The following is a 13,418-nucleotide window of genomic DNA, read 5'->3' as shown; positions in this document are numbered from 1 at the left end:
CTGCTCTTTCTTGCTGCACTTCGTTCCCTTTTCTTCTTCCTCAGTCTTCAGGGAATTGCACCTCAAGATCCTAAACCACAAGCACTTTTCTCTACCCAGAGACTGAGAGGTTGTCACACAGCCATTGAGGACAGGGCGCTGGGGGCCAAAGAGAAACCACAGGGCCAAGGGCAGCTGGACAGTGCTGCTGGGTCCACACTCTGTCCTGAGGAGTCCTCCCCTCTCTCTGTCAGGGAATGTTCCTGATGTTTGGAATACTTTGGCAAGTCCCATAAACAGGCTAAAATCAGATCCCGAGAAAGCAGAGACAAGTTTTGTCAGATACCCCGTTGCTAAAACATGGCTTGTTTTTGAGACAGAGTCTCACTCCGTCACCCAGGCTGGGGTGCAGTGGCGCGATCTTGGTTCACTGCAGCCTCTACCTCCCAGGTTCAAGTGATTCTCCTGCCTCAGCCTCCTGAGTAGCTGGGATTACAGGCACCCACCACCACGCCTGGCTAATTTTTGTATTTTTAGTAGAGATGAGGTTTCACCATGTTGGCCGGGCTGGTCTCGATCTCCTGACCTCAGGTGATCCGCCTGCCTTGAGCTCCCAAAGCGCTGGGATAATAGGCCAGCCACCCTGGCCTGGGATTACAGGAGTGAGCCACTGTGCCCAGCTATTTTTTTATTTTTATTTTTTAAATAATAGAGACAGGCTGGGTGAGGTGGCTCACGCCTGTAATTCCAGCGCTTTGGGAGGTCAAGCTGGGCAGATCACTTGAACTCAAGAGTTTGAGACCAGTCTGGGTAACATGGCAAGACCCCATCTCTACAAAAAATACAAAACTTGGCTGGGCGTGGTGCTGTGCTCCTGTGGTCCCAGCTACGTGGGAGGCTGAGGTGGGAGGATGGCTTAAGCCCAGGAGGTGGAGGTAGCAGTGAGCTGAGATCACACCACTACACTCCAGCCTGGGCAAAAGAGCGAGAAGACCCTGTATCCAAAATATATATATACACACACACACACACACATATAATATATATATAACATATATATATAGAGAGAGAGAGTCTAACTATGTTGCCCAGGCTGGGCTCAAGTGATCCTGCTGGCTTGGTTTCCCAAAGTGCTGGGATTACGGGTGTAAGCCACTGTGCCCGGCCAAAACATGGCATTTAAAAGAAAGCAAGCACTCTGAGAGATCTTTTTTTGTTGATATGATAGACATGGGGGTGTATGCTTGACCTTGGAATTTAACACACAGTGTAATGTATCGAGTTGCCCACTTTCTGGCCAGCACTGTGTCGAGGCCCAGGATAATGTCAGAGATAGAAGATGAGGCCTCTGCCCTCTAGAACTTACAGTTAGACAAAATGTGGCTGGGCGCGGTGGCTCACGCCTGTAATCCCACCACTTTGGGAGGCTGAGGAGGGTGGATCACCTGAGGTTGGGAGTTCAAGACTGGCCTGACCAACATGGAGAAACCCCGTCTCTACTAAAAATATTATAAAAATTAGCCGGGTGTGGTGGCACATGCCTGTAATCGCAGCTAATCGGGAGGCTGAGGCAGGAGAATCGCTTTAACTCGGGAGGTGGAGGTTGCGGTGAGCGAGATGGCGCCATTGCACTCCAGCCTGGGCAACAAGAACGAAACTCCGTCTCAAAAAAAAATACCTGTGTGAAATAGTTAATTAACAATGTAAGTTAAGTTTGAGGTGAAGTGAGTGGTACAGATTTGGAGCTTTTCAGGGATAGTGGGAGGTAGTCTGAGGTCTTGAATGCCAAGCAAGAGGTCTCAGAGCTGATTTTAGGTAGTGAGGAAGCCACCAGTGTGCCAGAATCTGTCATCGTGGGCCAATGATTCTTTCCTAAGACAAGGAGAGTTCCTTTGTTTGTTTTACCATCTGCTTAAGACTGACCTCTTAGGTGTAAGTCTTTTTTTTTTTTTTTTTTTTTTTTGAGATACAGTCTCGCTCTGTCGTTCAGGCTGGAGTGCAGTGGTGCCATCTTTGCTTAGTGCAACCTCCACCTCCCGAGTTCAAGTGATTCTCCTGCCTCAGCCTCCCAAGTAGCTGGGATTACAGGTGCCTGCTGCCACACCCAGCTAATTTTTCTATTTTTAGTAAGGATGGGGTTTCACCATGTTGCCCAGACTGGTCTCGAACTCCTGGTCTCAAATGATCACCTGCCTCAGCCTCCCAAAGTGCTGGGATTACAGGCGTGAGCTGCTGCGCCCAGCCAGGTGTAACTCTTTGTTTGAAGAACAGCTTACTACTTCTGCCCAGGGAGGGCACCCCTACCCAGCAAGACTGCAGATGGGCAAAGCAAGGTAGTACACATCCTAGGAACCCTCCAGGAAGGGGTTCCTGCCTCCATAAGTGGAGTGCTCACTGGTGGGCCAGCGGCCTGGGGATGCCGGCAAGTGAGTGTTGTCCTCCCTAGGCCCTGGCTTGCCCAGCAGTCAGCCCTGTTGTTTCTGTAGGCCAGTTTTAGCCAGACATGCCCCTACCCCTGTCCTTGACCCTCTGGCAGAGGACATTCCTGGCCCTTCGGTGACACTAGTGGAGTGGTTGCTGACTTGTTCTTTCTAAACTGTTGGGTTCCTTCAGGCAACCCCAGTAGGGCCATGCTAGCTTCTAGAGACAGTTCTGCTCTGAAACCACGGGAAAGAACCGGGAGCACATCATTCTTGCCTTCTTTAAGCTAATGTCTGAGTGGCACAAAAACAAAATGGTGTATAACTCTTAGGGGCTGGTTGCCAGAGGCTGTGCATGTACCCTGGGTGCCCAGATCTAGAGGGGACACCATGCCGTTGGACCCCAGGCTGCCGGGTCACTGAGTTCCTCATTTCTGTAATGAAGTTGCTTGTCTCTATTGCCCCATGTGACCAAGTGCAGGTGGCGACAGTACCAATGCCCAGAACTGCAAAAGAGAGTACTTTTGGTGAGCAAGAATTTCAAGAAACTCCATATTCTTCAGTTTCCTGTTTTCAGCCAGGGGCGAAAACCAAGGTTTGACTCAGAAAAGGAGGGAGAAGTGGGTTTGGTTGGTAGCTTCTTGCTGAACCTGCTGGGAAGGGTTGTGGGTCTTGGGAGGATTTGGGTTCTGGCCTGGGGGCAAGTGTGGCCTCACTGAAGAGCTGAGCCTTTATTGAGCACCTAGCAGGTGCCAAGGCATGAGAATGCAAAGATGCCTTAGGACTGGCTCCTTTTTTTTTTTTTTTTTTTTTTTGGACAGTCTTGGTCTGTTGCCCAGGCTGGAGTGCAGTGGCGTGATCTCGGCTCACTATAACCTCCGCCTCCCGGGTTCAAGTGATTCTGCTGTCTTAGCTTCCTGAGTAACTGGGATCACGCCTGGCTAATTTTTGTATTTTGGGTAGAGACGGGGTTTCACTATGTTGGCCAGGCTGGTCTCGAACTCCTGACCTCAAGTGATCTGCCTGTCTCAGCCTCCCAAAGTGCTGGGATTACAGGTGTGGAGCCACCACGCCTGGCCCTGGCTCCTCTTTAGAAGACCTAATGGTGTTCTCGAGAGGAAGGAAGGAAGGCACATCGGCAATTTTAGTACCATGTGGAAAGCGCCACGAAGCATGTGTGCACAGAGGAGAATTTAGTCAAACTAGGGGATCAAGGCAGGTTTCCTGGAGGAGATACCTCTAAACTGAGTTTGTCAGGTGAAGAAAGGTGCAAGGGAATTCTAGGCAAATGTTTTTTCTGCAGACTATTGAGTGTCTACTATGTGCTTGGTGCTGAAAAGCACAAAAAAGCATGGGAGGCCTACAATAGGAGACTGCATGGCATGTAGAAAGCTGCGAGCAATTTATCACCGCATTCTGGGAAGTAGCAAGAGATCAAACTGGAGAGAGAAGCAGGTCATATATTTTAATATTTATTTATTTATTTATTTATTTATTTATTTATTTATTTAGAGATGGGGTCTTGCTCTGTCACCCAGGCTGGAGTGCAGTGGTATAATCTCGGCTTACGGCAACTTCCACCTCCCAGGTTGAAGTGATTCTCCTGCCTCAGCCTCCCGAGCAGCTGGGATTACAGGCACACACCACCACGCCTGGCTAATTTTCATATTTTTAGTAGAGATGGGGTTTTGCCATGTTGCCCAGGCTGGTCTCGAACTCCTGAGCTCAAATGACCCTTCTGCCTGAGCCTCCCAAAGTGCTGGGATTACAGGCATGAGCCACTGCACCTAGCAAAATATTTTAATTTAATTTGTCTTTATTGTTTTGTTTTAATTTGTCTTTATTGTTTTGTTGGTTGATTGTTTACGCAATGCCGGTCTTGTGTGAGCATCTTAGCTACATTAAAAAAGAAAAGAAAAGAAAATTAGCCTCAGGCTGGGCACGGTGGCTCACGCCTATAATCCCAGCACTTTGGGAGGCTGAGGCGGGCAGATCACCTGAGGTCGGGAGTTCTACCCCGTCTCTACTAAAAATACAAAATTAGCTGGGCGTAGTGGCGCATGCCTGTAATCCCAGCTACTCAGGAGGCTGAGGCAGGAGAACCGCTTGTACCGGGGGGCTCAAGTTGCAGTGAGCTGAGATCATGCCATTGTACTCCAGCCTGGGTAACAAGAGCAAAACTCCATCTCAAAAAAATAAAAAAATGTAGCCTCAAAACAGGTCTCTGAGGTATATAGACTGCAATTATTCCTGCTTTATTAATGGGATTGTGGCATCCAGAGGACTTAACTAACTTTACAAGATCACAAAGCTAATAAGTGGCAGAGCTAGGATTTGAAGCCAGGTCTGTTGGCTCCAAGGCAAATGTAATAACCAGAAGGCTGGACAGTGAAGAGCTGTAATGTAGGTGCTCACAAGCCACATGAAGAACTTGTGACTTCTTCCTCTCTCTCTTCTCTTTTGGCCCAGGCTGGAGTGCAGTGGCACAATCTCAACTCACTGCAGCCTCGACTTCCCAGGCTCAAGTGATCCTCCCACTTCATCCTCCCCAACTAGCTGAGACTACAGGTGTACACTGTCATGCCCAGCTAATTTTTGTATTTTTTGTAGAGATAGGGTTTTGCCGTGTTGCCTAGGCTGCTCTTGAACTCCTGGGCTCAAGCGATCCACCTGCCTTGGCCTCCCAAAGTGCTGGGATTCCAGGCATGAGCCTTGTAATTTCTTTTCAAAGGTGAGGGAGAACTAGCGAATGATACATTGAGCCAAGAGTAACATGGTGGAAAATGAAACAGACACCATTTCCTCAGGAGCTCCAGGGGGCAGACCCCCCACCCAGCCAGGCTTCACCTCCAAGAGCCCCTCAGTGCTAAAATGGCGTCACCCCGGGACAGGTGACGCTGCTTGCCACCAGTATTCAGACCAGTGTCAACTTCCAGGGAGGGTGTAACCCCTTGGAAACATTGTAAAATTCTCAGGAGTTACAGTTTGGATCTTGTCTCTTTTCCTTGAAAGAGTGTTTTTGCTCTTCTTCCAAGGGGATGAAAGTAGAACCTTCTGTGTTTGTGAGGGGAGAAGAGGATTTTTGTTTGACCTGAAGTTTCTCCTCACTCTGTTTTGTTTGTTTTGCTTCTTTTTTTTTTTTTTTCCTTTGAGACAGAGTTTCGCTCTTGTCACCCAGGCTGGAGTGCAGTAGCACAATCTCGGCTCACTGCAATCTCCGCCTCCTGGGTTCAAGTGATTCTCCTGTCTCAGCCTCTCAAGCAGCTGGGATTACAGGTGCCCACCACCACACCCGGCTAATTTTTTGTATTTTTAGTAGAGACGGGGTTTCGCCATGTTGGGCAGGCTGGTCTCGAACTCCTGCCCTCAGGTTATCCACCCGCCTCGGCCTCCCAAAGCGCTGGGATTACAGGCGTGAGCCACTGCGCCTGGCCTCTCCTCACTCTGTTATAAGCCTGTTCCTCACCATAGCTTCAGATTCCCTTTCATGTTTTCTCACCAAGAAGTCTCAAGAAACCAATCCCATGGAGACTGTGACGGAACACCTTCTGTGCTGGAGCTGCGAGTTTGTCTTTGGGTTCTCCACCTGCTGCCCGGCAGTCCGTCAGCCCTGGCCCTCTGGGGACAGAGCGGGCAGGCAGCAGGCCAGGGGCTGTAGTTGGCCCTCCGGGGACAGAGCAGGGAGGGTGGGTTCCCCAGGGTTCCATCCTGTGGAGGGACTCATCTGCACACACCCGCTCCCCCTCCTGACCAAACTGGTGGCTTTTGGGGAGATTTGTATAAAACCCTGAGAAGGACTCATTTCTTGGGTTTGGATATAGAAAACGATGAGAAACCCAATATTTATCAAGGCACTAAATGTATTTCATAGGTTCACATTTCATCCTCACAGTAACACTATGACACAAACATCCCAGTTCCCCACCACCCGCCCCTGCCATATTGCAGCTGGGAAAACCGAGGCTTAAGGCCACATAAGGTGTCCATGGCCACTCAGTCTGTAAATGACATCACCAGGAGGATCTGTCTCTGCAACCTGACTTTGAGTCATTTGTATTCCCATCTGTGTGGGACTCTCCTGCCCACATACTCCTTTCTGCCTCTCATCCTCACCAGAGCCTCAGAAGATGGACTGCACAGGTGCTAGGTTCCCCCACATTATCCATGGGGAAACTGAGGCTCAGGAAGTTAGTGATGGGCCTAAGATCCAGGACCAGGAAACGGTAGCCGGGACCAAGCACCTGGGTGGTCTGGATCTAATTCATCCATTGCGCTTCCCACCCTACTGCACGGCGTCTGTGACTGGATCCACACCCTCCAGAGAGGGGCACTAACATCTCTGAGTGTGACTGCAGAGAGGGCTCCTCATTTGCCTCAGGTTTTGTGGCCACCCGAGGCTGATAGAACATTCACTCACTCTCACCCTCCCATGATAGGGAAGGATTTCCCCTCCCATCAGCAGGGAGACTCAGGGGAACTGCTTTTCTTCCTTTTTTCTTTTCTTTCTTTCTTTTTTTTTTTTTTTTTTTTTGAGACAAGGTCTTGCTCTGTCACCCAGGCTGGAGTGCAGTGGCACACTCACTGCCAGCTTCGACCTCCTGGGTTCAATGTGATCCTCCCACTTCAGCCTCCCAAGTAACTGGGACCAGCTAGGAGCACAGGTGCATGCCACCACACCTGGCTAATTTTTTGTATTTTTTTGTAGCAATGGGGTTTCACCATGTTGCCCAGCTGGTCTGGAACTCCAGAGCTCAAGAGATTCGCCCACCTTGACTTCCCAAAGTGGTGGGATTACAAAGTGCTGGTGTGGTGAGCCACTGCCCCCAGCCCAGGAACTCCTCAGTTTTTGTTTGTCTGTTTTGAGACGGAGTCTTGTTCTGTCGCCCAGGCTGGAGTGCAGTGGCACAATCTCGGCTCACTGCAACCTCCACCTCCCGAGTTCTAGTGATTCTCATGCCTCAGCCTCCTGAGTAGCTGGGACTACAGGTGCACGCCACCACGCCCGGCTAATTTTTGTATTTTTAGTAGAGACGGGGTTTCACCAAGTTGGCCAAGCTTGTCTCAAACTCCTGACCTCAGGTGATCTACCTGCCTCAGCCTCCCAAAGTGCTGAGATTACAGGCATGAGCCACTTAGCCCAGCCAGTAACTGCTTTTCTTTAAGACAAGAGTGGCCCATTTTTCCTGGGAGGGTTGGCTCTTAATAGCTCACTAGAACTGATTATTAAATTTTCAGAAATTTTATGAGCTGTTTATATGAAGCAGCCAATTTAAAAAACTTAAACCTACAATTGAGTTATATTAAAAACAAAGGTAATAGATACTCAAAACTGATCATTTCCTAGTTATTTTACTACATGTCACTGTTATCTGTGCCTTTGAGGTTATTTACATTTATGTATCAGAATGGTGGAACTACTACATAATGGCATTTACTATATAATGATAGTGGTAAAAAACATGTAATGCTATTATGTGTCTCTTTCCAACCCTGTTTACTGGCATCACATTGGTACCTTAAAATTGGTCATGGTGGGAGTATTTACACCACAGTAATCAGCAAACACTACAAATCAGGGCTATTCCACACACCCTCGCCCCTCCCAGACCTGGTTGTTAAACATTTACTTATCATCACACCACTGGTTAAGGACAGTCTGAGGCTCAAACGGTTAACTGTGAGGTCTTCGCAAAGACCTTCCAGCTTTGTCAAAGATCTGGACTTCCTTCTATATAAGGAGATAGAATGTATTTACTATCATTGGGCCAAATAACCAAGTGATTTACAGCATTTGATTCAGTCCTCTTGAGGCAGGAGGTGGGACTCGGACATGGAACCAAATTAAGGACTAGCTAAAACAGGTAGAGGGGGCAGAAGCAGCTTTCCATAAGACATGTCTGCCAGTGTGCCATGTCAGTTTACCATTGCCATGGCAAAACCTAGGAGTTAACATCCCTTTTTGTGGCAACGACCTGATGACCTGGAAGTTACCACCCTCATCCTGGAAATCTCTGCATAATCCACCCCTTAATTTGCATATAATTAAAAGTAGATATCCATATGAGTGCAGCCCTGTCTCTGTGTTGCTGTTCTGGGCACACTGCCCATGAGTAGCCCTGCTCTGGGAGGAGCAGTACCTCTGCTACTCTGTGCACTGCTGCTTGCTGGCTACCACCACCAGCTTGCCCTGGAATTCTTTCTGGGTGAAGTCAAGAACCCTCCTGGGCTAAGCCCCAGTTTTAGGGCTTGCCTGTCCTGCATCACTCTTGTTTGTCTAACCTTCTATTTGTCAGGTGCTGATATGCAGGATAAAGAACATGAGAAGGCTCAGCCTTGAACTCCAGAGGTACAGGAGGTGGACAGTGTCCCCGGGGGGCCCCACCCATTTCAAGCCCAGGCAGATGCTCAGATGTCAAGGTTCAGTTTAGGTTCAGTACCAAGGAACAGAAGTTGAGTGCTGAAGAGGGATAGTTATGGTGGACTCATGAGTCATAAAAAATGTATCTGAGCCTCAAGGTGGGTGGGTTTAGATCAGTAGTGAAAAGGCCTTCCAGACAGGGGAGAGCACAGTTTGGGCAGGAGTCAAAGTTCATAAAGTCATTTTCTAAACGGTCACTCACCTGGCCGGGCACGGTGGCTCAAGCCTGTAATCCCAGCACTTTGGGAGGCCGAGATGGGTGGATCACGAGGTCAGGAGATCAAGACCATCCTGGCTAACACGGTGAAACCCCGTCTCTACTAAAAAAATACAAAAAAAAAAAAAATTAATTAAAAAAAAAATAAACAGTCACTCACCTTTCCTGAAAGGTACTCTCCCGGCCAAACGTCCCAAGAGCCCTTCAGCATGACCACAGGGGACAGGTGGGAAAGCATGGCTGACTCCTCACCATGCACCACTGAAATCTTGAGTTCTGGTCCCAGCCTTGCTGCTAAGTAGCTGTGTGATCTGGGGCAAGTCATACCCTATCCCCAGCCCCCACAATGGCCCTCAGTTTCTTTATCTTCAAAATGAAGGTTTAGACAGGACACAGTGGCTCACATCTGTAATCCCAGAAATTTGGGAGGTCAAGGTAGAAGGATCACTAGGGGCCATGAATTTGAGACCAGCCTGGGCAACATAAAAAGATCCCCATCTCTTCAAAAAACTTAAAAATTAGCCAGAGTGGTGGCACACGCCTGTAGTCCCAGCTACCCAGGGAGCTGAGTCTGGAAGATCTCTTGAGCCCAGGAGTTCCAGACTGCAGTGAGCCATGATTGTACCACTGCACTCCAGCCTGGGTGACAGGGTGAGACCCTGTCTCAAAAAAAAATGAAGTCCATAGGAGAGTCTGTGGGCAGCTGACCCCAGCCCCCATCACAAGCAGCCTGGGAGAGATGCTGACACCACAGTGAGCCCAAGGGAAAGGCTATACTGGAGGTTGTCCCCTTCCCTCTCATGGTTCCTCTGCCACTATCAGCTGGGTGCTGGATTGAGTCAAGCTATCCTCAGCTCAAAGCAGAGGGGAATAAGATTGGCTGGAGAAAAGTTAAGTATTTCAGATTTGTTCAGAATTTGAAAGGCTTATTTATTTATTATTTATTATTATAATTTTTGAGATGGCATCTCTCTCACTCTGTCACCCAATTGTAGTGCAGTGGCACAATCTCGGCTTACTGCAGCTTCCACCTCCTGGGTTCAAGTGACTCTCCCATCTCAGCCTCCTGAGTAGCTGGAACTACAGGTGTGCGCCACCATGCCCAGCTAGAAATGGGGTTTCACCATGTTGGCCAGGCTGGTCTCAAACTCCTGAGCTCAAGTGATCTGTCCACCTTGGCCTCCCATAGTGTTAGGATTACAGGTGTGAGCCACTGTGCTTGGCCTGAAAGGCATTTTGTGGACTAGTGATGAACAGATAAGCAATTAGCAGAAGGTCTGTGTCCTCTGTGGAAGTGGTGGGTGAGTTTAACTGCGATGGAAAACATCCCAAGTTTGCAAGAATCTCATACAATGTCACTTGAGAACTCTGGGGGGCGGGTGCACGTCAGTGTGTACAAGATTCACCTGGATAGCCTGGAAAATGCAGATTTCCAGGCCCTGCTCCCAGAGTGTACACAATGCATGAAAGATAGGGACCAGAGTCTGTGTTTTTAAGTAAGTTTCTCAGATGAGTCTGGCTCAAGGGGTCTGTGAGCCACACTTTGACAGATACTGACCTGGTGCATATTACATCTATCTATACCCATTTGTCTGTAGGTTCCCATGTATCTTCATCTCTCTCTCTGTCTCTCACTCTCCCACCCACACACATATCCACTCTTTCATTCTCCAACTAATGAACCAGAACGTTGAATGGCAGGAAAATGAAAGACTAATCCTTCTTCTTCTTTCTTTTTCTTTAGAGATTGGGTCTTGCTCTAGGATGCAGTGCAGTGGCGCGATCTCAGATCACTGCAGCCTCGGCCTCCTGGGGTCCAGCAATCCTCCCACCTCAGCTTCCTGAGTAGCTGAGACTACAGGTGTGCCACTATGCCTGGGTAATTTTTTTTTTTTTTAATTTTTCTAGAAACAGGGTCTCACTGTTGCCCAGGCTGCTCTCGAACTCCTGGGCCCAAAGTGCTGGAATTCCAGGCATGAGCCACCACACCTGGCCTCCTACAGGCTCTTTAGCAAAGTCCCAGGGTAAGTGGCACATGAAGGCCAAGACCGAGTTAGGGGATAGTAGGGAATGGTCCACTGCCACCTGATTAACAAAGCTCTTTATAAGGAAGAAGGTAGTGCTGTAATTGAAAACTGTGTCTCGCTCCCTATAGGGACTTCTCTCTAAGACCTAAGCTAGGCAGGGGATCAGCCATGCTCTGCTGAGGTCCTTCTCTCTAGTCAGAGGGGAAGGACTGGGCTGTCGATGGATGATCTGACCCTGGTCTGGCTGGCACCAGGGAGTTGGGGATGGGGCCTCTCTCTAGGCTAAAAGGGTCAGTTTCTTCTGGGATGTCTGAGGATATTCATGTGCAGACCGGCCAATGACCAAGGTTTAAATATACCAGTTTCAAGATAGAAAGGAGTCAGGGCTCCATTTTCTAATGAGGAAGCTTTTACAGACTTCCTGGGGTTTTTGAGTGGGGAGAAGGAGGCAGAACCCATGCGCTGCTGCAGAAGACAGCAGTAGAAGCCCTTACCTGACAGAGTTTACCCCAGGGAAGGATGAGGAAAGGGGGACCCGCCAGTCTTGGTCTTTGCAGACCAAGACAGAGGGATGGCAATGGCAAGTCCAGTCTGTGGGTCACATACACTCCCCCAAGGTCAAACCTGTGAGGTAACATGCAGTGAAACCTGTTTGGACCCAAACAAGCAACATTTTTGCCCTACTTTCTTGTTTTCTTTTTTTTTTTGAGACGGAGTCTCGCTCTGTGGTTCAGGCTGGAGTGCAGTGGTGCGATCTCAGCTCGTTGCAAGCTCTGCCTCCTGGGTTCACGCCATTCTCCTGCCTCAGCCTCCCAAGTAGCTGGGACTACAGGTGCCCATCACGCCTGGCTAATTTTTTTGTATTTTTAGTAGAGACGGGGTTTCACCGTGTTAGCTAGGATGGTATCGATCTCCTAACCTCATGATCCACCTGCCTCAGCCTCCCAAAGTGCTGGGATTACAGGCGTAAGCCACCGTGCCCAGCCTGCCCTACTTTCAAATATAAGCTTAAGCCAGGCTTGGTGGCTCACACCTGTAATTCCAGCACTTTGGGAGGCTGATGTGGGATCATTTGAGGTCAGGAGTTCGAGACCAGCCTGGCCAACATGGCAAAAGCCCATCTCTACTAAAAATACAAAAATTAGCCAGGCGTGGTGGCAGGTGCCTATAATCCAGCTACTTGGGAGGCTGAGGCAGCAGAATCGCTTAAGGGAGGTGGAGGTTGTAGTGAGCTGAGATCGTGCCATTGCAGTCCAGCCTGGGCAACAGAGCAAGAGTCTGTCTCAAAAAACAAAAACAAAAACAAAAAACAAACACACACACACACAGAAAACAAAACATAAACTCAATCCTACCACTTCTCACTGTTTCCACTGCTGTAGCCATGGTTTAACTCATCAACATCTGGTTTTCCTGGACCAGCACAACAGCCTCCTTCCTAACTGTTCTCCCTGCTCCCACTCCCATCCCTTAGCAGGACATTCTCCACACAGCAACTACGGTGATCTTTTATAAATACAAAGCAGCCGGGCACAATGGCTCATGCCTATAATTCAAACACTTTGGGAGGCTGAGGTGGGAGAAGCGCGTGAACTTAGGAGTTTGAGACCAGCCTAGTAAACACAGCGAGACCCCATCTCTACAAAAAGTAAAACATTAGCCAGGTGTCATGATGTGCGCCTGTAGTCCTAGTTACTCGGGATGCTGAGGTAGGAGGATTACTTGAGCCTGGGAGGTTGAAGCTGCAGTGAGCCATGATTGTGCCACTGTAGTCAGCCTGGGCCACAGAGTAAGTGAGGAAGCTTTTACAGACTTCCTGGGGTTTTTGAGTGGGGAGAAGGAGGCGGAACCCACGTGCTGCTGCAGAAGACAGCTGTAGAAGCCCTTACCTGGCAGTGTTTACCCCAGGGAAGGATGAGGTCACTCAAAAAATAAAACAAACAACACCCCCCCCCCCAACAAAAACGAAACAAAAAACAGGCTGGGGGCAGTGGCTCATGTCTATAATCCCAGCACTTTGGGAGGCTGAGATGGGTGGATCACCTGAGGTCGGGAGTTCGAGACCAGCCTGACCAACATGGCAAAACCTTGTCTCTACTAAAAATACAAAATTAGCTGGGCGTGGTGGCACGCGCCTGTAATCCCAGCTATTCGAGAGGCTGAGGCAGGAGAATCACTTGAACTCAGGAGGCAGGGTTTGCAGTGAGCCAAGATCGCGCCAGTTGCACTCCAGCCTGGGCAACAAGAGTGAAACTCCATCTCAAACAAAAACAAAAACAGGCCGGGCGCGGTGGCTCAAGCCTGTAATCCCAGCACTTTGGGAGGCCGAGACGGGTGGATCACGAGGTCAGGAGATC

The sequence above is a fragment of the Rhinopithecus bieti genome, unplaced genomic scaffold (assembly GCF_001698545.2).
Source record: "Rhinopithecus bieti isolate Rb0 unplaced genomic scaffold, ASM169854v2 scaffold_31787, whole genome shotgun sequence".
NCBI lineage: Eukaryota > Metazoa > Chordata > Mammalia > Primates > Cercopithecidae > Rhinopithecus > Rhinopithecus bieti.
This window is presented reverse-complemented; position numbering follows the sequence as displayed.